Raw genomic sequence first — 24,072 nt, forward strand, 5'->3', positions numbered from 1 at the left:
ATAAGATCTGTGATAAGATAAACAGACCTGCCCTCCCTTTCCCCTCTCCTGACTATGACTTTCATTCCTAAAAAAAAAAAATCACTTAAAACTTCTTTGCCACTTAATATCACTTCTTTTTTGACACCATCCTGGCCTATTTTCACTCCCTTTGAGCCTCTTATTCCAAGACGTCATCAGCTCCAGGTAAAATGCAATATTCAAATATCCTTTCATAAGGAAGATTCTGGATGTTCCTTGATCCTATTGCCCAGTTGTCGATATCCCATATGGTTTTTTTCCCCAAAGATGTACTATTATCATATGATGCACATAATGTAATTTGTATGTCATACAATAGTTCTGCTGATTTTAAATTACTCTTTGGCTAATAGTAAAAAGAAGTATTTGAAAGATATCATACTGCTAAAAGAAACAGCCCTTTGTTTTGTTTTCTTTTTTATTGAAATTATTTTCTTTTATAATTGGCATACAATATTATATTAGTTTTAGGTGTTCAACGTAGCGATTCAATATTTATATATATATACACTACAAAAATGATCAACATAACAAGTCTAGTTACCATCTGCCACAATACAGAGTTAATACAATATTATTGCCTATATTCCCTGTGCTGGACATTACATTCCTATGATTTTATTTTGTAACTGAAAATTTGTGCCTCTTGATTTCCCTTACTGCATTTTGCCCACCCCCAAATGCCCTTTCCTCTGGCAACCATCAGTCTGTTCTCTGTAACTCTGAGTCGGGTTTTGTTTTATTTTGTTTGTTCATTTGTTTTGTTTTGTAGATTCCACATTTAAGTGAAATTGTATATTTGTCTTTTTCTATATCTTACATATTTCACTTAGCATAATATCTTCCAGGTCCATCCATGTTGTCAAAAGTGGTAATGTTTCATTCTTTTTATGGTTGAGTAATATTCCATTGTGTGTGTGTGTGTGTGTGTGTGTGTGTATGTATGTACCATTTTTTTATCCACTTATCTATTAATGGACACATGTAGCTTCCATATCTTGACTATTATAAATAACGCTGCCATGAAGGTAGGGCTGTATGCCTCTTTTCAAGTTAGTGTTTTTATTCAGATAAATACCCAAAAGTGGAATTGCTGGGTTATATGGTAATTCTATTTTTAATTTTTTGAGGAAACTCCATACTGTTTTCCATAGTGGCTGCCCAATTTGCATTCCCACCAATAGTACATGAGAATTCCTTTTCTTTACATCTTCACCAAGACTTATCATTTCTTTTCTGTTTGTTTGTTTGTTGCTTTTTTGATAATAGCCATTCTGACAGGTATGAGGTGATATCTTGTTGCGGTTTTGATTTGCATTTTTCCAATGATTAGTAATGTTAAGCATCTTTTCATGTGCCTGTTGGTCATTTGCATGCCTTCTTTGGAAAAACGTCTGTTCAGATCTTCTGAATTAGATTTGTTGTTTTTTCCTCTTGAATTATAAGAGTTCTTCATATTTTTTGGATATTATCGATAGATGATTTGCAAATAGTTTCTCCCATTCAGTAGGTTGCCTTTTCATCTTGCTGAAAGTTTCCTTTGCTGTGTAAAGCTTTTTGGTTTGCTGTAGTCCCATTTGTTTATTTTTGCTTTTGTTGCCCTTGCCTGTGGATTCAGGTAGAAAAAATACCGCTAAGAGCAATGTCAAGAAGCTTATAGCCTATATTTTCTTCTAGGAGTTTTGTGTTTTCAGGTCTTACATTCAAGTATTTTATCCCTTTTGTGTCAATATTTGGATATGGTGTAAGGAAATGATCTAGTTTCATTCTTTTGAATGTAGCTGTCCAGTTTTCCCAACATCAGTTATTAAAGAGACTGTCTTTTCCCCATTGTGTATTCTTGTCTGCTTTGTCGTAGATTAATTGCTCAAATGTGCGTAGGTTTATTTCTGGGCTCTCAATTCTTGAGAAACAGCACTTTTAAATGATTCTCCTGCAAAGAGAACAATCTTACAATGGAAAATAATTAAGCTCATAAAAAATAATTACTTGGCTTGCATCGAATCCTAGGTTCTAAATTTTCCACCAGTATTAGGACCAGTCTGTGCACAAGTTTTAAATTTGGGAATCATTAAAAAAATTAGGGAATCATGACTTTATAAACAGCAGGCAAACTAGAAGGGAAGAAAAAAAATATGCTCATCAAATTGAATTATTCCAGTTGGCTGGGTTTTTTTAATCAAATCACCAGAATGACTGCCAAATCCATTCTTTGGGTGGTATGCCACATGCTCGTAATATGACCAAAATACCAGGAGTGTTTAGAAAGGTAAACCCCCTATAGGGAGGAGAACTAAGAAATTCCAGTGTTTCTCTAGCCCCCACCCCAACCCCGACTCCCAAGCCCCAAACCCCAGGGTGACCAGGACCCCTGGTGAAATACCCATACTTCAGACCAAAGATCTTCTGTGGAGTATATTAGACTTTCAGTGAGGCTTGTGTATTTGGGGGGAAATACTATTATGATACAATTTTATATTTAAAACACTAAATAAAAATTTTTATTCTAAAATTTCAAATCATTTATTATTAATTTGGTTTTCCAAGAGGGAATTTGAAACTTTGAATCCTGTCCATACCTTTTCCTCCTTTCTTCTTCTTGTGGGAATTTGCCCAACTTCTCATGCCAGAACCAAGATCTGTACCGAGAGTGAGTGTCAATGAGACCACCACTTTCCCAGGGTGCAAGAAAGAGAATTCCAACCTCCATCAGCTCCCTGGGCACCGATGTTCCATATTTGCCCTCTCTCTTCTCCTTCTCAATAAGCCTTCCTGTAGAAACTATAAACGTAATGCCCAAGGGTTCTGTATGAAGCTTGAGTTAAATGCCTTGAGAGTGAGCTGATGGAGATCTGGATGAGAGTCCGGTTCCAAGGAGGGTCACCATTTCAGACAGAGCGATTTTCTCCCACACCAATTTCCTTGGAGAGAAGTAGAATGGAAGAGAGGGAAGGGAACCCTGACCCATATTTATTCAGTGTGGGCTTACTTAAGCCTTTTGCTAAGTAAACATAGAAAAATACACTGAAACAGCCAGACTTATTACTACAACCAGAAAGGATTTTTCATGATTTATTGCTTCTTAATTTCCAACTCCTGGAATAGAGCTCTGCTAATGAGAACGCACTACTAGTTCTGAAACCCACGAGCAAAGTTAAAATAACATATACTGGAATTATCAGGAAATATCAACACTTACATGTTGCTGTGTTGATGATTTCTTATAGAGAAATAAAGATCGAAGTCTTACCACACAGAGTAACCAGTGATAATTGACTAGCCTTCTTGATCAGTGATGACTCCAGAGGAATAAAGTCTAAAGTTTTTGTGGTCTCTACAATCTAAAATCAGAAATGAAGCACTGGGGCACCTGCATGGCTCTGTCAGTTAAGCGTCCGACTTCGGCTCAGGTCGTGATCTTAGGGTTTGTGAGTTCGAGCCCTGTGTCGGGCTCTTTGCTGACAGCTCGGAGTCTGGAGCCTACTTTGGATTTTGTGTCTCTTTCTCTCTCTGCTCCTCCTCTGCTCATGTTCTCTGTCAAAAATAAATAAACGTTAAAAAAAATTTTAATGAATTAAAAAAAAAAAAATGAAGCACTTATTGTGCATAGATCAGTCTCTCTAGGATCCCAAAGATAACCAGGCAGAGGAAGCACCAATCTGAAGGTGGTGGGATGGCTGGGTGTATCTTATACATGTGTTCACGGACATAGACTTTCATTTCAGAAGCCAAAACCTCCAGGTTCCAGTATTCCCTCATTAACCACAAGATGCTGAAATTACACAATAACTATGTTGGGAATGCTTTCATTAGCTTAATGCTTTATTTACTTATATTAACACTTTATTTACCAAAATGCAAATATTGTTGAGATGGATGTTAGAATGTTTTATTTAGCATTTATATCTCAGTGGAGAAAAGTTAATGACAACCGGGAGCTGGTTCTGATAGGGAAGGAAGAGAGAGAGGATGAGGGCACGGAGCATCTGAAATGACTGTGACAATAAAAATGCACACAAAGGGCACCGTGCACTCTGAAATCAGCTTATTCATTTTCTAACCTTGTTTTATTGAACCTTACTCCTGACGGCATTCCACCACTTGAGGTAGTGTAGGTTATCTGGATAAAAGAAAGAAGGAGAAACTAGTGAATAAGATAAATCAGGATTTCATACCTAATGAGGCAAGTGGAACAAGATGGGACATCCCTTGGCTAAGAGGGAATTTAAAAATCCACAATAAGTGGCTAGGCACATCTGGAGAAGGGTTTCCAGAAAACAGGTGTGGAAAAGCTCTAAGAACACGTATAACCTTGGTATGAATTCATGTTCTGTATTCCCAAAATATTCCAGTTGCCCTGGTTTCTGCTGCTTCCTAGTGTCCTTTCTGCTCCTCACCATCCTAGGCCTGTCCCATCCACTCCCTAACAGCCTATGATGTGCTCCACCCTACTGACCATTGGGTTCCTAGGTTGTTCTCTTCAGAATCCTGTTTCCAGAAAACTGTACTCTTAATCAGTATCAATGACATAGTTGCCTGGAAGTCCTCACCAGTGGTCTAATCTACTTCTAATGTAGAGCTAGCAGGTCAGAAATAGGTTTGGGGTGCCTGGGTAGCTCAGTTGGTTAAGTGTCTGATACTTGATTTCGATTCAGGTAATGATCTCATGATTGTGAGATCGGGGCCCACACTGGGCTCCATGCCCAGCATGGATTCTCTTTCTCCCTCTCCCTCTGCCCCTCCCCTGCTCATGCATGCATGGGTGGCTCGCTCCATCTCGAAAGAAAGAAAGAAAGAAAGAAAGAAAGAAAGAAAGAAAGAAAGAAAGAAAGAAAGAAGGAAAATAAGTTAATAAGTTTAACCTCAGCAGGCCTATCAAATCCTCTCCAGCTCTCAATCTGTCCACCTTGCTATCTTGAGCTGCTTTAACCTTCACTACCACCATTGCTACCACCATCAAGGCCCTTCCACCCATTTTTTATGGACATTCATCTCTGTGTGTGACAGAAAGATACTGAGAGCCTATTACATGGCTGTCGTAGACTCTGGGTCTAAATTTCTCTCTTGTCTAGCAAAAGAGAGGGATGCAGTATTGAAAGTGAGAGATGGCTAATGTCCAGGAAAAGACAAGAGCCCCGAATAAGGGTCTTTGCCCCATTTTTATTAGGATCAGAAGGCTTACAAACATGGCGATGGACATGCATAAAGAGATAATGAATCTGTGAATATTAACTTGTGGACGTGAGGAAAAGGGGGTCTTGGGATATTTGTGGTTAGGGGTTTGGGCTAATACAAAACCAAATCTGGGCGCTAGGCAGTAGGGAGGAAGGTTGTTTACAGGGGACATGAAGCAGCACCTCTGTTTATCTTAGCTAGCCTCGGGGATGAGACAGGGGAGATAACCTCAGGGTTAATAAGGCACCTTTTCTTTTGTTAACCATCTCACTCTGGGCTGCTTTGCCTGCAGGGCAGCGATCCATAGTCCAATTCACCAATTTACCTACCATGGCCATATCCTCCTGTGAAAGCAGCTCTTCTGCTTTAGTACTGAATTGGGGTGCTTCCATCCTGAACATCTAATCTTGTTTATTTCATATACCTATGTATTCGGCACCTTTGTGCCGTTTCTATTTCAGGCCTCTGCCTCTCCATCTCTATTTTGGGGGCTCAGCAACCCCTCTCTATTTTGGGGTGCCTTTGCACCTTCCTATTTCTGGCACCGTTGCGCCCCCCCTATTCTTGGGATGCCAATCTGGTTTACCCAAACTTGGGTGTGAGCATTTTATGATTGTGTATTTCTTTATGCCTTGTCAACCCATTGGAATAAGCCTGGGGGATTCCCAAGCTTATCCCCCACACATGGCTGGCACTGGTAAGGTAGCAGCGAAGAAAGAGACACAAATCCCTGCCTTTCTGACACTTATGTTTTACTGGGGGGATGCAAATAACAAGGAAAATAAGTAAATAAAACACATAGTGTATCAGCAAATGGTAAGTTCTATGGAGAAAAACAAGTGGGAGGAGGAGAGGAGTATTAGGGAGGGATGGTTACAATTTTAAGCATAGTGGCCAAGGAAGGCCTTACTGAGAAGATGTCATCTAAGACCTGCAGGAGGTGAGGAAGGGCATCTGGGGAAGGAGTGTTGCAGGAATAGGGACCTGGCAGGTGCACAGCTCTGAGGCTGGTGCCTGCCTGGCCTTTCTGAGGAATGCCCAGGGGTCCAGTGTTGCTGCAGCAGAGTTGGAGAGGGAAGATGAGAGCAGATGAAGTGAAAAAGGGGAGGAGGCTGGGCCTTGGAGGTGAGAAATAACCCTGACCATCCCCAAGTCCCACAAGCACTGAACTAACAATTACCACCATGGGAGGCCCCCCTAGAGAGTATCTTCTGGGACTTCATACCTTTATCCAAGTGCAGCCAGAGGATTGACTGTCTTGATGTTCTGCCCTTTGTTTCGAGCCTCTGCCAATTTAAGGCAAGATCCTCACGTATTTCCTTGTTCCCTCGATGGCAGTTATATTGACAGGTTTTCATTTGGAATTGTATTTGCTCTCAGTTTCTACAGAGATCTAAATCTGCAAATTTTTTTTTTTTTTTTTGCTGTTGACTTCTTCCAATTAAGTCAAGAGCAGAGAAAGTATATGGGAGGATTCACAATCAGGAATGTAGGCATTCCTGAGCTGTGACAGTAAGAATGTGGTGATAAGATAATGACCTGCAGAAGGTGGGAGAGGCAGTTATGAATTCTGAAGGGGACACATTGGTCACCTGTTGCAAGGTGTGTCCATCTCTACTGCCCAGGTGAGTTCATTGTCCTTTTTTTTTTTTAACGTTTATTTATTTTTGAGACAGAGAGAGACAGAGCATGAACGGGGGAGGGTCAGAGAGAGGGAGACACAGAGTCTGAAACAGGCTCCAGGCTCTGAGCTGTCAGCACAGAGCCTGACGCGGGCTTGAACTCACGGACCGTGAGATCATGACCTGAGCCGAAGTCGGACGCTCAACCCTGAGCCACCCAGGCGCCCCTAGTTCATTGTCCTTCTTTCTGCTGAATGAATGCCTGCTTTTCTTCTTCTTCTTTTTATGTTTATTTATTCGTTTTGAGAGTGTGAACAGGGGAGAGGCAGGAAGAGAGAATCCTGAGCAAGCTCTGAACTGTCAGCTCAGAGCCTGACATGGGGTTCAATCCCATGACCCTGGGATCATAACCTGAGCTGAAACCAAGAGTTGGGTGCTTGACTGACTAAGCCACCCAGGTGCCTCAAAATGCCTGCTTTTCAACAAGCTAGTAATAAGTTGTGAGTTAAGACTTGCTATCTTTTGAACTATTTTAAACTATTTAGTATTATGTTTCATAGTACCCAGATGCCATTGTAATTTTTTAACGAGGAGAAGACTTTTAAGAAAAGCCCAAGATTGAATCCAAGGGTAGGAAGCATTCAACAGCAAATGAAGGTGAATTGACTCTGGATTCTAACCCCACCCTACTTTATTTATAACCACAATGATGTTTCATACAAATTGTCTGTATTCGAAGTGATTATTTACAACACTTCTGTACCAGATGATATCTGTACCAGATGCTATCATAAGCATGCGTTAACTCTACATGTATTGGCCCATAAAAAGTTTCTGATGTACTCACTTAGTAAACCATTTTATATATTTAAAAATATGATGCTTAGAGTTTGAAAAATTTGCACAGCGTTGCTTTGTGTGGCTGCCAAAGGCACATATTTTCATTTACTCTGCAGAGGGAGGTATAAGGCACTGGTAAAATATATTCAAACCGTAAGAAGAAATAAGCAGACTGATATCACTGGCTCTGGCTGTGATATTTAATCTAGTTTATTCCTTGATGGATTTCTCTGATGAATGAGTGATATACACTCTGATGAATGAGCTGCTTTAGGTTGAGAAAGCCATAGGAAATCTTGGCTTGTTCAGATCGTACAGGCTTGCCAACTGGTCTGAAAACATTGTAAAAATAGATATAGACACATTATCTCACTTTTTCCATATCTGTGTCCAGTTTCAACTGAAGAAGTCAGAATTATGTGTTTTGGGAAAATCATAGAAATCAACTAACTAGACACCATCAGTTCTTCCGGAGCTCATGCAGCACATTCCTCTCTGTGTGTCCCTTCCTTATCTCGGGATGAGAAATCCAGAAGATCTCCAAGAAATGAATGAAGTAGGATGTACATGAAGGGCCTTGGTCATTCCTTTTTTTAACCACATCAGACAGAGGAGGTCTGATCAGACAAGAAAAGCTCTTTACTGAGGACACGGATGAATCAATCCAAGGACACATGATGGTTTACTTTCCTTGAGGTTGGGTCACTCAGGAGCACAGAGTCCCAAGTGTCTCAAAATCCAAACTTCTGATGGTTTTTGCATCAAGATATTCCACCCACTGTCACCCCACCATTTCCTTGCTCTCCTTCCACTGCCATCCATAGCATTTATATTAAGTGAGTCTCTCTTTACAAGTTTGAGGCATTCTAGAAAAGTTCTGACTTACTTTTTTGCAATGTTTATAAACCTTATTAATGCTTTTCCTTGGGGCACATTGTCATTTCAGACATTCCATCTCACTTGAGGAGCACAACTTATACATCTGTATACACAGTTTAAATTTACATATTTATATATATTTAATAAATATCTATTTTTTCACAAGTTACATTAATAGTCACATGTCATGATGCCTCAGACTTTTTGAAATGTCATATTTAAGAAGACTATAATTTCTGATCAAATCATTTTTTAAATTCTGAATTAAAGTTGGTGGATACCTGTGGCAAAACAGCATGGTAGTAACACTGGAAAAAATTTGAAAAATTTTTTCTTATCTCTAAATATTTTCAAATCAGTATCCCTCTTCTAAACTTGAAAAAAAATCCACTCTTTTATTTATTTTTTATTCCACTCTTTTAACAAATATCAATTTACTTAATAAATACGAATTGAGTGGCTGATACCTGTCTTGAGCACCTACCACCTCACAGGCACATTTGCTAGACGATGGAAACATAAAGAAGAAATGAGCACTAACAAAGGTGATCCCTGTCCTCATGCAGTTTAGAGTCTAATGACGGTGCTCACGAATCACACCAACAAATATAGTTATAAGCAAATGAAGATGAAGGCAAGATGTTTAGGACTTACCAATTATTCAAACCATTTATAGGACAAATAATTTTATCAGTAAACTACATGAGGATGCATATAAATTGTTTGGGAAGTTTCTGCCTGGTTACTCCCAACTGCATTTCGGTATCTAACCAGCACCTAAACCACAATAAAACAAAAGTAAGCTCCTTATCTTCACCCCAGACTTCCTGTTTGAGTTGACACCATGTTTATTCTGTCAGCTGCTTAGGACAAAACCTTGGTGTCATCTTGACTTTTCTTTCTCTTTCAATTCTTTTACCCACTCCTTCAGCAAAACTGTGGCTCTACCTTCAAAATACATGTAGAATCTGACCACTTCCCACTCCCACCTCTGCTCCCACTGAGGTCTGGATTATCAGAACACAAGTGATATCGAATCTTGCCTGTATTTTTACAAATACCTCTTAAATGGCCTGTCTTCTACATTTTCCCTACTGACAGTTAATTCTCAATGTGGGTGATGTAGTGACCCCGCTGAGGGTTAAGTCACTTCACCGCTCAAAATGTTCCAGTCCACACTACCTACCCATTAAATTTACAGCCCTACAGGGGCCTATTTCCACTCTGACCTCCTCTCCTGTTCCTTTGCCTTTCACTCCCTATACTCGACTCTCCTGATCTCTTGTTGGTCCCTGGACTAGCCAGGGACCATTCCCTTTCTAGAGCCTTTCCTCCCCCAATTCCTCCTGCCTGGAATGTCTCTCCTCAGAGATCTGCATGGCTCACTCACTCCCTCACTTCCTTCAAGTCTTTTTTCAAATGACATCCATCTAATAAGGCAACCTGTCCTGGGCCCCACTGCTTTCCAGACTCCTTTAATTCTGTTCTCCTTTTCTCTGTCCCCTGTAAACAAGTATATAAATTTTATATAAAATTATATTGTTTCTTTGTCTTTCCTGCTGGAGTCTAAAATTTTGGGGCACCTGGGTGGCTCAGTTGGTTAAGCATCTGACTCTTGATTTCAGCTCAGGTCATGATATCTCAGGTTGTGAGAGCAAACCCCATGTGTTGGGCTCTGTGCTGGGCTTGGAGCCTGCTTAAATTTCTCTCTCTCCCTCTCCTTCTGCTCCTCCCCTCCCCCCCGACATTCTCTCTCTTTCTCTCTCTGTCTCGAAAAAAAAATTCCTAAGGGCAGGAAGATTTGCCTTTTTTCATTCACATATCCTAAGCATTTAGAACAGTGTCTGGCATTTAATATATATTTTTCAAATAGAAGAATAGAAGTTAGTTAGCAGGGTAATGTAGTGGAAGAAGTGCAGGCTTCAAGTATGCAAACCTGAATTCTACTACAACTCCACATGTTCTAGCTGGGTGAGCTTGTGTGAGTTACTACACACTCTGAAGCTTCAGCAACTCCAACTGTGAAAATGTAAACCATAACATCATTGTTGTCAGCATGCAAGACATGGACACGCGGCCTCATTTCCGGCCCCACCTTCTACCTTCCACCCTTCTCTTCCCCACCCTCCATCCAAGCCATCAGAGAAGCTGCTGGCTCGCTCCTGAGTGCTGCATGTCTGGGGACATTTGGACACCTCTGGACACTATTTGGTGTTCATCCCCTCCTTTGTGATCTTGGCCAAGTCACTTAATGACAATAACCTGATTTGCACGGAGTCACAATGTGGCCTCCTCTCATGATATCACAGGATCCTCTAACCAGGCTCACGGTACACACGTTATCTCACTTGATCCTCATGACAACTCTGCAGGATGTTGTCAGTGCACCCACTTCATAGATGAGGAAACTGAGGTTGCAGAGAGAGGCGGTTACAACTTCTTATGGTCATATGGCTAATAAATGGAAGAAGTGGAATTCAAACTAGGGTTTATGGAACTCCAGATCTCCAGTCCTTTTATAATCCCAAGAATGCAGAACAGAGATTATCACTATTCTTACCAAAAACCAAAAACCAAAACAAACAAAAAACAAGGCAAGAAAATGAAGAGTAGCATTGTGAGCATTACACACGAAGCACCCAGTGTGACATACATGTAGTTATCACTGATATCATCACAATATTTGTATAGGAAATAGTGAACAAAACATAGAAATGCTATATTTTTTCAAACAAGCTTCTATAAGCCATAAATAGAGTTTGAGCGCTCAGAAGTATTTGCTCACTTTGGCACCCTAGACACTACCCAAAAGCTCATCAATAGCACAAGCTCTTCTGAGTTTCTCTGTGAGAACTTCAGCAGGTCAGTTAGTTACTGGGAGGTATCAGTAGCTGAAAGACACAATTGTCCAAGCCTAGGTTTCTTAAGTCATAAACAATGGCCCCATTAATACTATACAAAGTTACAAAACCAGAAGGGATAGGTTCATTTCTTGCAGCAAATAGTATAATATTGACCAGTGACCAAAAGAAAGCAGGAATAGAAATGTGTTCGATTTTGCTTTTTGGTTTTCTTTCACAAAGAAGAGACTTCAGACCAAGAACAATAGAATAAACATTAATGAGAGGATACAGAAGCATAAATATCTGAATGTGTGAGATTGTGAGAGAAAGGGACACTACTCGGAACCAGTTCATCCCCACAAGTTAAAGTGGTGGGCTCTTAAGATTTCTTAGCCATTGACAGTTCCTTCTGAGAAGGGAACTGAAATATACTTGCTGAGGGACAGAAGATGACAGTAGGGCTGCTGTCATTACAATTCCCTAAAGTAAATTGCACAAGCCATAGTTTGGCTTTAAAACACGTGTTAAAACCAGTCCAAGGGAGTAACAGGAACCAATTAATTCATGAAGTACAGATTCATTCATCTATTTATTCAAAAATAAACCAATGCCTACCAGTGACATCAGTAAATGTCTTCTGAATGAAAGAAATTCCCACCGTCATGGAAAATAACACCACAGATTTTTTGTTTGTTCATTTGTTTGTTTTCGGTAACCAGTCAATGAAGGCCATGCTGTAGTCAGAGCAAAGCTGGATCTTCACCTTGTTACGGATCAGAGGCACAATGAGTGAACCAAGAAGTGAATTTGGTCTGATAGGAGAGAGGAATCATGTTCAGAGAGGGTATAAAGGCCACTCCCTTCTGTGGAGGTGGCCTGACCCGGAGCACTGAGTTCAGTACCACATATCACAATTGAAATGAAAAGAAATAGTGTTAAGTCAAGGACAATACAAATATGTTGAGGAGGTGCACAGGCCTGATTGCATGAGGAACACTGAAAAGGAAACAAAACAAAACAAAACAAAACAAAACAAAACAAAACAAAACACACAGGTGTTTGCCCTCAGAGAAAAGATTCAAAGAATACATAACAGCTGCCTCCCTTCTAGAAAGGGTGATGCGAGGTGGGTGGAGTTGAGGAATATGGACCACCTTGGAGTTGGGCACTCCTCTGGGGCATTATCTCATTTAACCCTCATGTTTAGCTTTATGTGCTTGATCCCTGAGGGACACAAGCACCTAATGTCTGTCCCCAAGAACAAGAGGAACACTGAAAGACATCCCTTCTGGATGGCCAGTCCCATCTTCCCAGCTCTGAATTGTTGCTTTTGTATTAATTGATTCCCATTGTTTGCAAAAGTTCCAAGCAGCTGGGGTCACCTGGGTGGCTCAATCAGTTAAGTGTCCAACTCTTGATTTTGACTCAGGTCATGATCCCAAGGTTGTGGGATCAAGGCTTGCATTGGGCTCCACACTGGGTGTGGGGCCTGTATAGGACTCTCTCTCTCTTTCTCTCTCTCTCTCTCTCTCTCTCTCTCTCATTCTCTCCACCCCCCACCCTCTTTCTCTCAAAACAAAACAAAACAAAACAAGACAAAACTTCCAAGCAGTTAACATCAGTGAAGATTCAGAAAAGAAAAAAAGTATTTGACTTTAGGGGCAGATGGAAGTGGAGAAACCACTCCAGGGATCATAAATGACTGTACAAGCTGAAAGGACACAGGGAACACAACATGAAATGCCACAGCAGCCCAATCCCATAGAAAAGTGTGCTGACACATGGCAAGAGCCTGTGCAGACACAGCTGCTCACTGATTTCCTAAATGGGCTGTTGGACCTTTAGCATGTGGTGTCCAAGGGCATCTGGGTGGCTGAGTTGGTTAAGCGTCCAACTCTTGAGTTCCACTCAGGTCATGTCGCAGTTTGTCTGTTAGAGCCCAGCATCGGGCTCTGTGCTGACAGTGTGGAGCCTGCTTGGGATTCTGCTCTCTCTCTCTTTCTCACTCTCTTTCTCTCTCTCCTTCTCTCTCTTCCCTTCCTCCACTCACACACTCTCTCTCAAAATAAATAAACTTAAAAAAAGTATTAAAAAAAAAAGAATGTCATGTCCTCTTTGAAAATGAGCAAAATTGGTATGCCTGGATAGCAAAGTCAGTTGGATTTCTCCAGTTCAACAAACATTTCTGAATCTGGCTTCTATTCTTTCAAGAACCATGCTTACCTTCAAATCCATTTTGGTTTATAGAGGCCATCTTTACCAGCATTGCTCACAAAGAAAGGGATCCTTTCAGGGAGACGTCAGAAAATATATGAAAAGGGTCTTTGAAAGCTATCACATTTGAAACTGACTTTCAATGAGCTACTGCCAGCTGCAGGGATCAGTTCAAGTAGATTCAATGGCTTTTCTTTATTTTTAGTATCTAATAGTTCACTTTTTCCTACTATTCTCAAATAACCTAAATATTCTGAGCTTTCCTGTGTGCACTTAAAAAGGAAATTGACAGACAGCATAAGAAGAAGCATTCTTTTTCTCTGGTAAATGTTCCCAGGAGATTTCTGCACCGCAGATGTACTATGGTTAATGGGCATACATCTATAAGCATAAATTTAAGAACTATTCAGGAAAACAGACATCCAAAACATCACCTTCATAAAATGGTAGTACTCTTTTAAATACTATGTTTTGGGGTTTAGGAGCAGAAAGAAATAGCAGCCTAGATGACTCCGCATGGGTGAGGGTCACCTCCCCAACATGGCGGATGCTTGTTATAAACTCCGTCCAGTATGTCTTTCCACTGCCTCTCAGATCAGGTCAATCCTTAGCTCCCCTGAACTGTTCTGTGCTCAGGTTAACTTTTTTAAAATACTTATTATATGCCAAGCAGTGCAGGTGTGAAAGGTGAAATAAAAGAGAGTCACTTATGTTAGTGGATGTTAAAATGGAGTCAGGAGACCATTTAGAAACTGGGCCTCATGCATGTCTTCTCCAGTGGGAACCCTGAACTTTTGAACTGAGCCAAATGGCAAATATTCTGGTTGGAACTCTGCTCTGAACATATGCAACTTGCTACAGTAATGGATTTCTGCTTAGTGACAGCCGTAGCAACCAATTATGTATAACCAAATTTAGTTTTCTGTCACCAGCACCAATCCAAATTCCTTGTAAACAATGTATACAAGTATTCCCTTTTTGTCTTTAAAAACTACCCTGACTTTGCTGCCCAATATGGGACACTTTTACCCTGAATTGTGATTCTTTGATCCCAAGTGAATGTTTGGGATTATTAATTAATGGGATAAATAATCCCAAGTTAATTATTGCCTTCTGGCAATTTTAGGTTGACAAAGAACACAACTGAATTTAATTTTCACAGTAACGTCTTGAAGTGGGTACCATTTTTATTCCCATTTTACAAAGGCAGAAACTGAAGCTTAAAAATTTGCTTAAACAATTGGCTGGTAGGGTAGGTGGGGATGCGGGCTCAGAGCCCTGGTTCTTCACTGCTGCACTGAAATGCTTTTCTCAGCCAAGTTCCTTCCACGTAGGATGGGTCTATAAATGCCTAAATTTAATCTGAAGCATTCTAATGAAAAGAAAAATCCCAGGTAGAAAACAAGTTGGTGGGATATAGAATCTCTGGCCACTAGAACCAAAAAGATGTCCCTGGCAAAAACAACAGTGAACATTGGGTGTGAGATCAGTTATTTTGGCTGGTTCAGCCACAGCCGTGGCCACAGCCTCAGCCTGGAAGAAGAGGTCAAGGCTGGCCATGTAAGCACAGAGGAGAGACTCTAATTCTTTATTGTTCTTTTTTATTTTAACTTTTCAAGATTTGTGGGGTTTGGAAATCTGCCAGAAAAGCCTGAAAACAGCCTGAGCAGAACTGTTGGCAGTGTCCCTAGGAGTTGTTGGCCAAAAGCTGCAAACTCTTCTCTTCATCACTGAGACATGTCTGTTGGGAGTAGCCCAAAGATAATCTTTCAACCAAGATAATTAGCTTAGCAAAAGGGAGCGATTGTGGTTGAGAGAGCTCACCATTGATTACTAGGTCAAGATAAGGACTGTTTTCTCCTTTTTCCCTCCTGAGACCTCAGTTAGTAAAGTACTTCTGACCTTGTGCAATAAAGATTCTCTTTCCCGTTGGGAATTATGTAGGGAGGAAGGGGAAGAGGTGGGAAGAAGTCAACATTCATTGTATGACTTCTCAGCACTCAAGTTTATGCCATCAGCCTTCACTTTCCCCACAGGCATGTGGCCCTCACCAGTAGAATCAGAAGAAAAACATAACATGTCTAAGACCAGCCACAGCCCTGAAGGGTTCAGAAGAAGCCAACCCAAGATATGTTGCTTTGGCATATTGATTATTTTAAGTTGAAGGCCCTTGAGAAACAGCAGATGCAGGAAGCCCCCCCCCCCACTTTGTACGTAAAAACATGTCATAAAATATGCCATGAGAAATATGCCATCCCTGCACCAGGAAGAGAACATTCTTATGACCAGAAATGAGTATACAAGCAAACTAAATTAACTGCCACAATTAACACACAATTAACTGTCTTGAGCCCAAACCCTTTTGTCTTATCACATCTCCAAAATTTATCATTAATTATTATATATTTTTTTAAATAATAAAAATTGCCCCTGTCATTCATTATTTTAAAAGATATGTAGACTTTGGGGCCTAATGGCTTCTTCTGGTCACGATTTTCCTTTTGAAGACTCACATGTACACAATAAAAATATTAAATAAAATTTGTATGCTTTTCCCCTGTTAACCTACCTCTGTCAGTTTACTTCTTAGGCTCAGCCACAGAACCTTCTAGGGTGGTGGGAAGCTGCCCCCACCCCCCCCCCCCCAGCCGAGAGCCCTCTTGGAACTCATAGAAAAGATTTTTCCAAGTAACTTGATGACAAAAACTAGCCAAACTGATGAAATGCCTCTTTGAAGTATTTTTTCTCCTTTTTCATTCTTAGGCATTCTGTACACAATCATTGATGAAAATTTAGAAAATATAAACAAAAAATAGGTAAATTAAAACCACCCAAAATACCACTATGCAGAGATAATTACCATGAATACCTTTGTGCAGATTCTTCCAAACTTTTTCTATTTAAGTATGAACATAAATTACTTCTTTAAAAAAAAAGGGGATCAAATCCTACACATGGTTTAGTAACTTGCTTTTTTTCTTATTGTGTTGCTGGATAGATCACTATATATGAGCCCACCATCATTTACTAATCAGTTCAACATTTAGGTAGCTCCTTACTTATCACCCTTACTTTAAGCAACAACACAACATCGCTCACACATTTTTTGAGCACTTGCCAATTATCTGACAATAAACTGCTCAAGCTGAAACCACGGCAGTTGTTAGGTCCTAACTGTGTTAGGACACAGTTCTGAGACACTTTCCTCCAGAAACATGGTATCCGACAACAATTTCACTAACAATGTTTGAAAGTGCCCCAAAGTCCTTAGCATAGCAAACCAGGGAGCCCCTAAATGATGCCAGAAGAGGGAAGAAGAGTCACATTTCTGTTTTGCCAGGAGGCCTCTCCGTGGGGGCTCTTACCCTTCACTAAAAGAATGCAAACGATTGTCATTCTGTGGCCCCCCTCCCAAACTTGTAAAATGAGACAGCAGCAAAGTTCCGCTATCATCCCAGAACATCCCAGAACAATGAAGAGTCCTCCGGGACCTTCTGAGAAGGTGTTGTTCAGAAAACAGAGCAAGAGCCAACATTTGGTGTAGAGGCCTGTCTGCAGCAGGTGGTCAAAACTGATGCTTCAGAGATGCAGAATTGTCTATTTATTTAGTTATTTTGCTTTTAATTAATTAATTTACTAAATGTTTCAAGCTTCTATTTAAATTCTAGTTAGTTAAAATATAGTGTAATATTGGTTTCAGGAGTAGAATTTAGTTTGTGTGTCTAACCACACAGAAATGATGCCCATCGGGGAGCATCTTCAATCAGACCGAGGCATCCGCAACTGCTCCCACATATATAGGGTAGTAAATATTCAATTTTCCAGTCAAGCAGAAAGCACCATTTAACTGTTATTGGAAAAGTAAAAACAATGAAAATGGAAATTTGGACACAAAAAGCCACATAATGCCTAAAATAACTAAAATGGTTTTAGATAGTAACATGTTCTCTGTACCTGATTCAGCCCTGGTTTCAACGGTCATTTATTAATTTAATTTTTTTCTTGTCCAGGGAAGGTTCCATTTTTTTAATTTAATAAATCATAATTGGACTACCTAAGGCCATAATTTCCCTGAGGCCTATGACATATTTCACCTTATTGAATCCCCCCAAACAACTATTTGGGAAAGTGCTGAAGCTTAGAAAGGCTAAGTGATTTATTTGTGGTAACAGAGGCAGGACATGAAGATGTCTTCCAACGACTTCCCCACTCCATCATATCTCCTGGCCTCCAAAACCTTACAACAGGTATGAAATCAAGCAAAAATGTACTGAAATATGCTGATATATTAACAGACATAGGTAATTAGATAGACAAATAAATATCTAGATTCATACATATGCTATTTCATGCATATTGAATTCAACCATCTGATGAATTCATCTCCCAGAACTCAAGATCACCTATTCATTTTATGTATGCATGCATGCATTGATGTATATATATATAATATGTATGTATTTGCTCACCTTTGGTCAGCAAATCTCTTGCATATCCCACAGAACTGATTGTGGGTTTTTTTTTTTTTCATTATGGTAAAAATTATGGTAAGTGTACTCTTTAAGCCCCATCACCCATTTCACCCATGCCCCCACCCACCTTTTCCTCTGGTAACCATCAGTTTGCTGTCTATAGTTAAGAGTTTCTATCTTGGTTTGTCTCTTTCATTTTTCCTCTTTGTTTGTTTGCTTTGTTTCTTAAATTCCACAGATGAGTGAGATCATATGGTATTTGTCTTTCTCTGATTGACTTATTTTGCTTAGCGTAATACTGTCTAGCTCCAAGTACATTGTTGCAAATGGCAAGATTTCATTCTGAATAATATCCCATTACACACACACACACACACACACACACACACACACACACACCTTCTTTATCCGTTCACCTATCAATGGACAATGGACATTTGGGCTACTTCTATAGTTTGGCTATTGTAAATGCACTGAAACATTGGGATGCATGTATCCTTTTGAATTAATGTCTTTATATATTTTTGGTAAATACCCAGTAGTGCGATTGCTGGATCATAGGGTGGTTCCATGTTTAAGTTTTGAGGAACCTCCAATCTGTCTTCCACAGTGGCTGCATCAGTTTGCATTCCCACCAACAGTGCAAAAGGGTTCCTTTTTCCTCACATCCTGACCAGCACTTGTTGCTTGTTGTGTTGACAGGTGTGAGGTGACCACAGAATTGATTCTTAAATTTCACACCCCAAGCCCTCTGGCTTCTTTTCTCTCTGCAGTTGACAGAGAAAGTTAAGGCCCATCTTTAATTCATTTATTCATATGTTTACTCATATGCATGAAACCGCCCTGGAACCTTCTACGAAACTTATAAAAACATCCTCAGTGTCTTTCAACATAAACACACACACACAAACGCATACATGCACGCACCTACATTCTGCAATCCTGAAATCTCTCTGGTTTCAGTAGCTTACAGATATGATCTCAAATTCTCCTTTTAGTCATTAAACATTATATTATTTCAAGCATACCCCAAGGACCATACTAATCACCTAGGTTTGACAAATCTTAACATTTTACCTAATTTTTCCTTTTATTAAAGGAATACAACATTATAAATACCATAGGAGCTCTCATATGCCTCTCCTTGACCTCTTTTCTTTCTCTTCCTCACCGAAGGTAACCACCAACATGACTTATCATATGGGGGTTACATCTTTTATTATTTATATATGTATTAGTTAACACTAATCTTTCGTACTCTTAAAATTTCCTTTAAATGGAACACTGAGTATCATTCTGAAACTCTCTTCATTCCATCAATATTGCTTTTGAAACTTATCTGCAACAATACATGTTGTCAGTTAATTGTAACTGCATTTTAGTAGTGGGCCTCTGTAAGTACATGTTACCATTTGTTTATACTGTTACCTCTTTATGAATACGTAGGTTATTTCTAATTTTTTTTTTTAATTACAAGATCCCATCTCCTGCTCCTTCATGGAAACTGAGCTCTCAGCACCAATATTGGTACATTCCCCGGAGGCTGCTCACCGCCTGAGGGTGAAGTTATTCCTTTGTGTATGGGCCCTGGGGATATCTCTTACTTTTTGCAAATTCAGCTACACATTTGAAGTATGTTTGCCATATTTTATCCAACATAGTGTTACTTAGCAAGGATGTTTTCTGGTTAGCAGATCCTTCTTACTACCTGAAATGGGAACGTTACTACTTTCTTTTCTAAACTTTCCTTTTTGTTGGTGTCACCACATTCTGTTGCTTCTCTCCCTTTTTGCTCCTCTTCCCATCTCTTGTCTTTTAAATATCAAAATTATCACAGGGTTTGTCTTAACCCTTCTCGCTCTAATGAGTACTTCCTGGGTGATCATTTTTGTAGACATAACTGACCACAGCATGCTGATGACTCACCAATCAGGAGTCCAGAATTCTCTGACCAGAATCTTCCTCACTTTGTGCTCTGTATATCCAATTGTCTCCTGTTTATTTCCACCTGAATGGGCCACTGGCACTTTAAATTCAGCACTTCTAAAACTTAACCCATTCCTTCCCCACAATTTTCTCTTTGTCTTATATTTCTAATGTCATCCACTCAAGTCAGAAAACTTGAAGTCACTCTATACTCCTCCCTCCCTTTCACTCAGACCTTGGCTTTCTGTATCCCAGAGTCATTAACTACCACATCCATTCAGGTCCACCTGCCTTCTCCTCTATTCAGTCCTCCCACCCCCCGCTTTTTTTTTTTAACTTTTTGAGGTCTTTGTCATCTCTCTTTGAGCAATCACAAGAGTCACTTTGCTCTTGTGTTTTCCAACTACAGTTGCCAAATTTAGGAAATAAAAATACCGAATTGTCAGTTAAGTTTGAATTTCAGGAAAACAATATTATTTTAGTGGAAATATACCTCAAATATTGATGGGAACCTATAATTTATCTGGCAGCCCTACAAACACACCTTTAATATTGCCACCAAAGGGAGCAAAAAATTTTACCATGGTGTTTCCAGCTCCATGTCGTCCAATTTCCCCATTGCCCACAAGACTGTCTTTGGACAAATCTTCACCTGGAACACAAAACCTTCCATGACCTGGCCACTCTATACCTCTCCAATTTTCCTCACATATCTATCCCCTCATTCACTGTGTTCCCACCACACTAGCCTTACTCCTGGAATGCCTGGAGCTGTTTTCTGTCTTAGAACTTGCAGACCCACCTACCCGGATCACTGACCCTCAGATCTTTATATGGCTGACTGATTCTCATTTTTCCAAACTTAGTGAACTGTTACTTCTTCAGAGAAACCTTCTTTGGGCATACTATCTATAGTAGTTCCTGGTTACTCTTCGTCTCATTCTTGTTTCTTTTCTTGATAACACTTTCATAATCTGACAGAATTTTGCTTATTTGCTCATCAGTTTATTATCTATCTTTTCATCAGAACATAAGTCCTATGAGATCAAACACTTAACTTGTTCACCACTGTACTCCTCAGGCTTAATACAGTTCCTAACACATAGGTGGTATCCAATAAGTATTTATAGAACAAATGAACAGGTGAAGTAATGAATGAATGAACAAATGATTGAATATTTAAGCCCATGAGTTCCTTCTGAGTCCTTGCTTACACTTTATGCTTTCAGCCTATCTTTGTAAGTTTGGGCTGCCATAACACAATATGGTGGTTTAAACAATAGACATTTATAGTCTCACAGTCCTGGAGGCTAGAAGTCCAAGGTCAAGGTGTTAGCATGGTCAACTTCTGATAAGGACTCTTTGGCTTTTCCATGGTTGCCTTCTCACTGAATTCTCACATAGTAGGGAGAGACAGAGTGAGCAAGCTCTCTGGTATCTCTTTTTATAAAGATACCAATCCCATCATAAAGGCCTTATCTTCATGACTTCATCTAAATCTAAAGATCTCCCAAAGATCCCATGTCCAAATACCATCACACTGGGGGTGAGGGTTACAATATCTGAGTTTGAGGCACACACAGTTCAGTCCATAGGATGTTCCAAGTGTATTGCCCTCTTTTCCCTTCTGAGTGCTCAAGAATCTCTAGAGGTTCCAGGTAAAATAAATCACTTCTTCCTTTGAACCTCACCAACATCATATGTACCTGTTGTACTTACTGTAATGAGTTTTTTACACAACTGTCTCCCTCTCTGAGACTGTAAGTTCCTTGAGGGCTATACCAACACCTCTCTGTTCCATGTCTGGCATGATGTCTGGTACTATATTCACAAGGTTTAATACAGTCCAACCAATATTCATTAACTGCATAGATAATTGGATGAATGAATACTAACATCTAAGAAGTCAATATAAAATGACGAGGATTTGAGCAGCCAATATTCATATTATGTAGCTTGTAAAAGCTACTCCTAGAATATATATTCCTGGACTATTTCAAAGCCTATTTATAGTTAGTTTTCATGGTATTCATTAATTTGGTTACATGATTTTCAAATCAATCTGTATTAGTTTGCTGGGACTGCCATAACAAAGTACCACAGACTGGGTGGCTTAATCAACAGAAATTTATTTTCTCATAGTTTTGAAAATTAGAAACCCTCAATAAGGAGTTTGGCTGGGTTGGCTACTTCTGAGGGCTGTGAGGGAGGGATCTGTTTCTGACTTACTCCTTGGCTTATAAATGGCCATCTCCTCCCTGTGTCTTCACATCAGCTTCCCTCTGTAAGTGTCTGTGTTCAAATTTTCTCTTCTTATAAGGACCCTACTCATATAGGATTAAGGCTTACCCTAATGACCTCATATTAACTTGATTATACTTTCAAAGACTCTACTTCCAAGTAGAATTACATTCTGAAGCATTGGGGTTAGAACTTCAACACATAAATTTGGGGGAGAACACAATTCAGCCCATAATGTAATCTCCATTATGCAAATGAGAAAAGTGGAAGACAAGGCCCGTCTAAGCAGCCACCTAACTGCATAGAAAGAAATGATAAACAGTCACCTGAAACCAAGGGACGGAACATGGTGGGCATGGGATGCAGAGGAGAACACAGTGAAAAGCAAGTGCATGCGTGTGCATACACATACACACACACATACACACACACACACACACACACACACACACGGCTGACCAAAAAGCAGAGTGTACTGCTGTATAATAAACAGAGCCTGTAGGATAATACTTGGTTATGTTCAGAATGGCCTGTTTAAAGGGGCAGGAAAGGCTGTGATACATTTTATAAAGTGATCCTTCAAGTAAGGTTAAGTACTTCTAAATATAGCTTCTTGAGATGAACATCCAGACACATGAAAAAATTCATTACTCAGCCCTCCAGTGGTCCCAATGGTTTCTAATAGCTCCAATTTTGAAATGAATTACCATAGATCATAGAGTAGAAATGAAAAACCAACATATCAAGTTGTTCCCCAAAATGGGTTAAAATACCAGGAATATGCATTCAGGCAAGAAATACCATGTGTAAAATAAGATACATTCTGGCGTTTAATTTTTATGTTTGCCCTTAATTTCTCCTTTGCCACCCACCTTCTAGAACATCCTGGAAGAGTGAATCACCATGTGTTAAGGAAACTCAGGAGCATTGGTTTCTTGGAAGTCTGGCAGGTGACTCATATTTCATAGATTTTGTCTTAAACAATTTCATTTGGAAAAAAGTCTTCACATTTCCCAAATATACAGTGTGTCTGTTAAAAAAATTAAACATGAAAAAATAATTCATAGCTTGGTAAAGCTGGAAAGTGTTCTGTGCTTTTTGTAGCAGAAGATATTTTCGCTTCATCTTGTCACCTTCTACACTCATGTTTCTACGCATAACTACAATCAATAATTGTATTGAGCATGGTAATGCTAATTGTTTTGGCGAATACATGACCAAAATCAGGTTTCTGTTCGAACACAACCACCTTGAATATTTTATTTTGGACAACTCAGCTCTATCTTGGCAATCCTACCTCTTCTATATTTGAAAATAAGCTGATGGGGCGCCTGGGTGGCGCAGTTGGTTAAGCGTCCGACTTCAGCCAGGTCACGATCTCGCGGTCCGTGAGTTCGAGCCCCGCGACGGGCTCTGGGCTGATGGCTCAGAGCCTGGAGCCTGTTTCCGATTCTGTGTCTCCCTCTCTCTCTGCCCCTCCCCCGTTCGTGCTCTGTCTCTCTCTGTCCCAAAAATAAATAAACGTTGGAAAAAAAAAAAAAAAGAAAGAAAATAAGCTGACTATGAGGGCACTTCCTATTAAATTTCAATCAACAAAAAGAGAACTCTGTACGTTGGATATTCCTGAATTCTTTCTTCTGTAGATTAGATAGTTTGGTTTTGGTCTGGATTTCTTTATATTCCTGAAATCTCCTTGTGGACTTTTTCAATTTAGGCCAGTGTCTGGACCAAAGTAACAATGGACCTTACCTTTTCAAGGCACCAAAGCCATAAATAATAAAAAGAGTGCCCTTGTAGAACTCTCAAAGCAGTTAATTTCTACTTCTTTAGACAGTCATG

General features: G+C 39.8%; 1 long non-coding RNA gene across 1 annotated transcript in view; it reads right to left on the reverse strand.

The window, feature by feature from the left end:
- Nucleotides 1-476: 476 nt before the first annotated feature.
- Nucleotides 477-24,072, reverse strand: part of LOC128315520 (uncharacterized) — a 29,062-nt gene continuing 5,466 nt past the window's right edge. Inside the window, exons 2-3 of the long non-coding RNA XR_008298338.1 lie at nucleotides 23,102-23,263; nucleotides 477-3,555 (exon numbers count right to left, since the gene is read on the reverse strand). This is a non-coding gene — a long non-coding RNA (uncharacterized LOC128315520). The remainder of the gene's footprint in view (nucleotides 3,556-23,101; nucleotides 23,264-24,072) is intronic.

The sequence above is a fragment of the Acinonyx jubatus genome, chromosome B2 (assembly GCF_027475565.1).
Source record: "Acinonyx jubatus isolate Ajub_Pintada_27869175 chromosome B2, VMU_Ajub_asm_v1.0, whole genome shotgun sequence".
Classification (NCBI taxonomy): Eukaryota; Metazoa; Chordata; class Mammalia; order Carnivora; family Felidae; genus Acinonyx; species Acinonyx jubatus.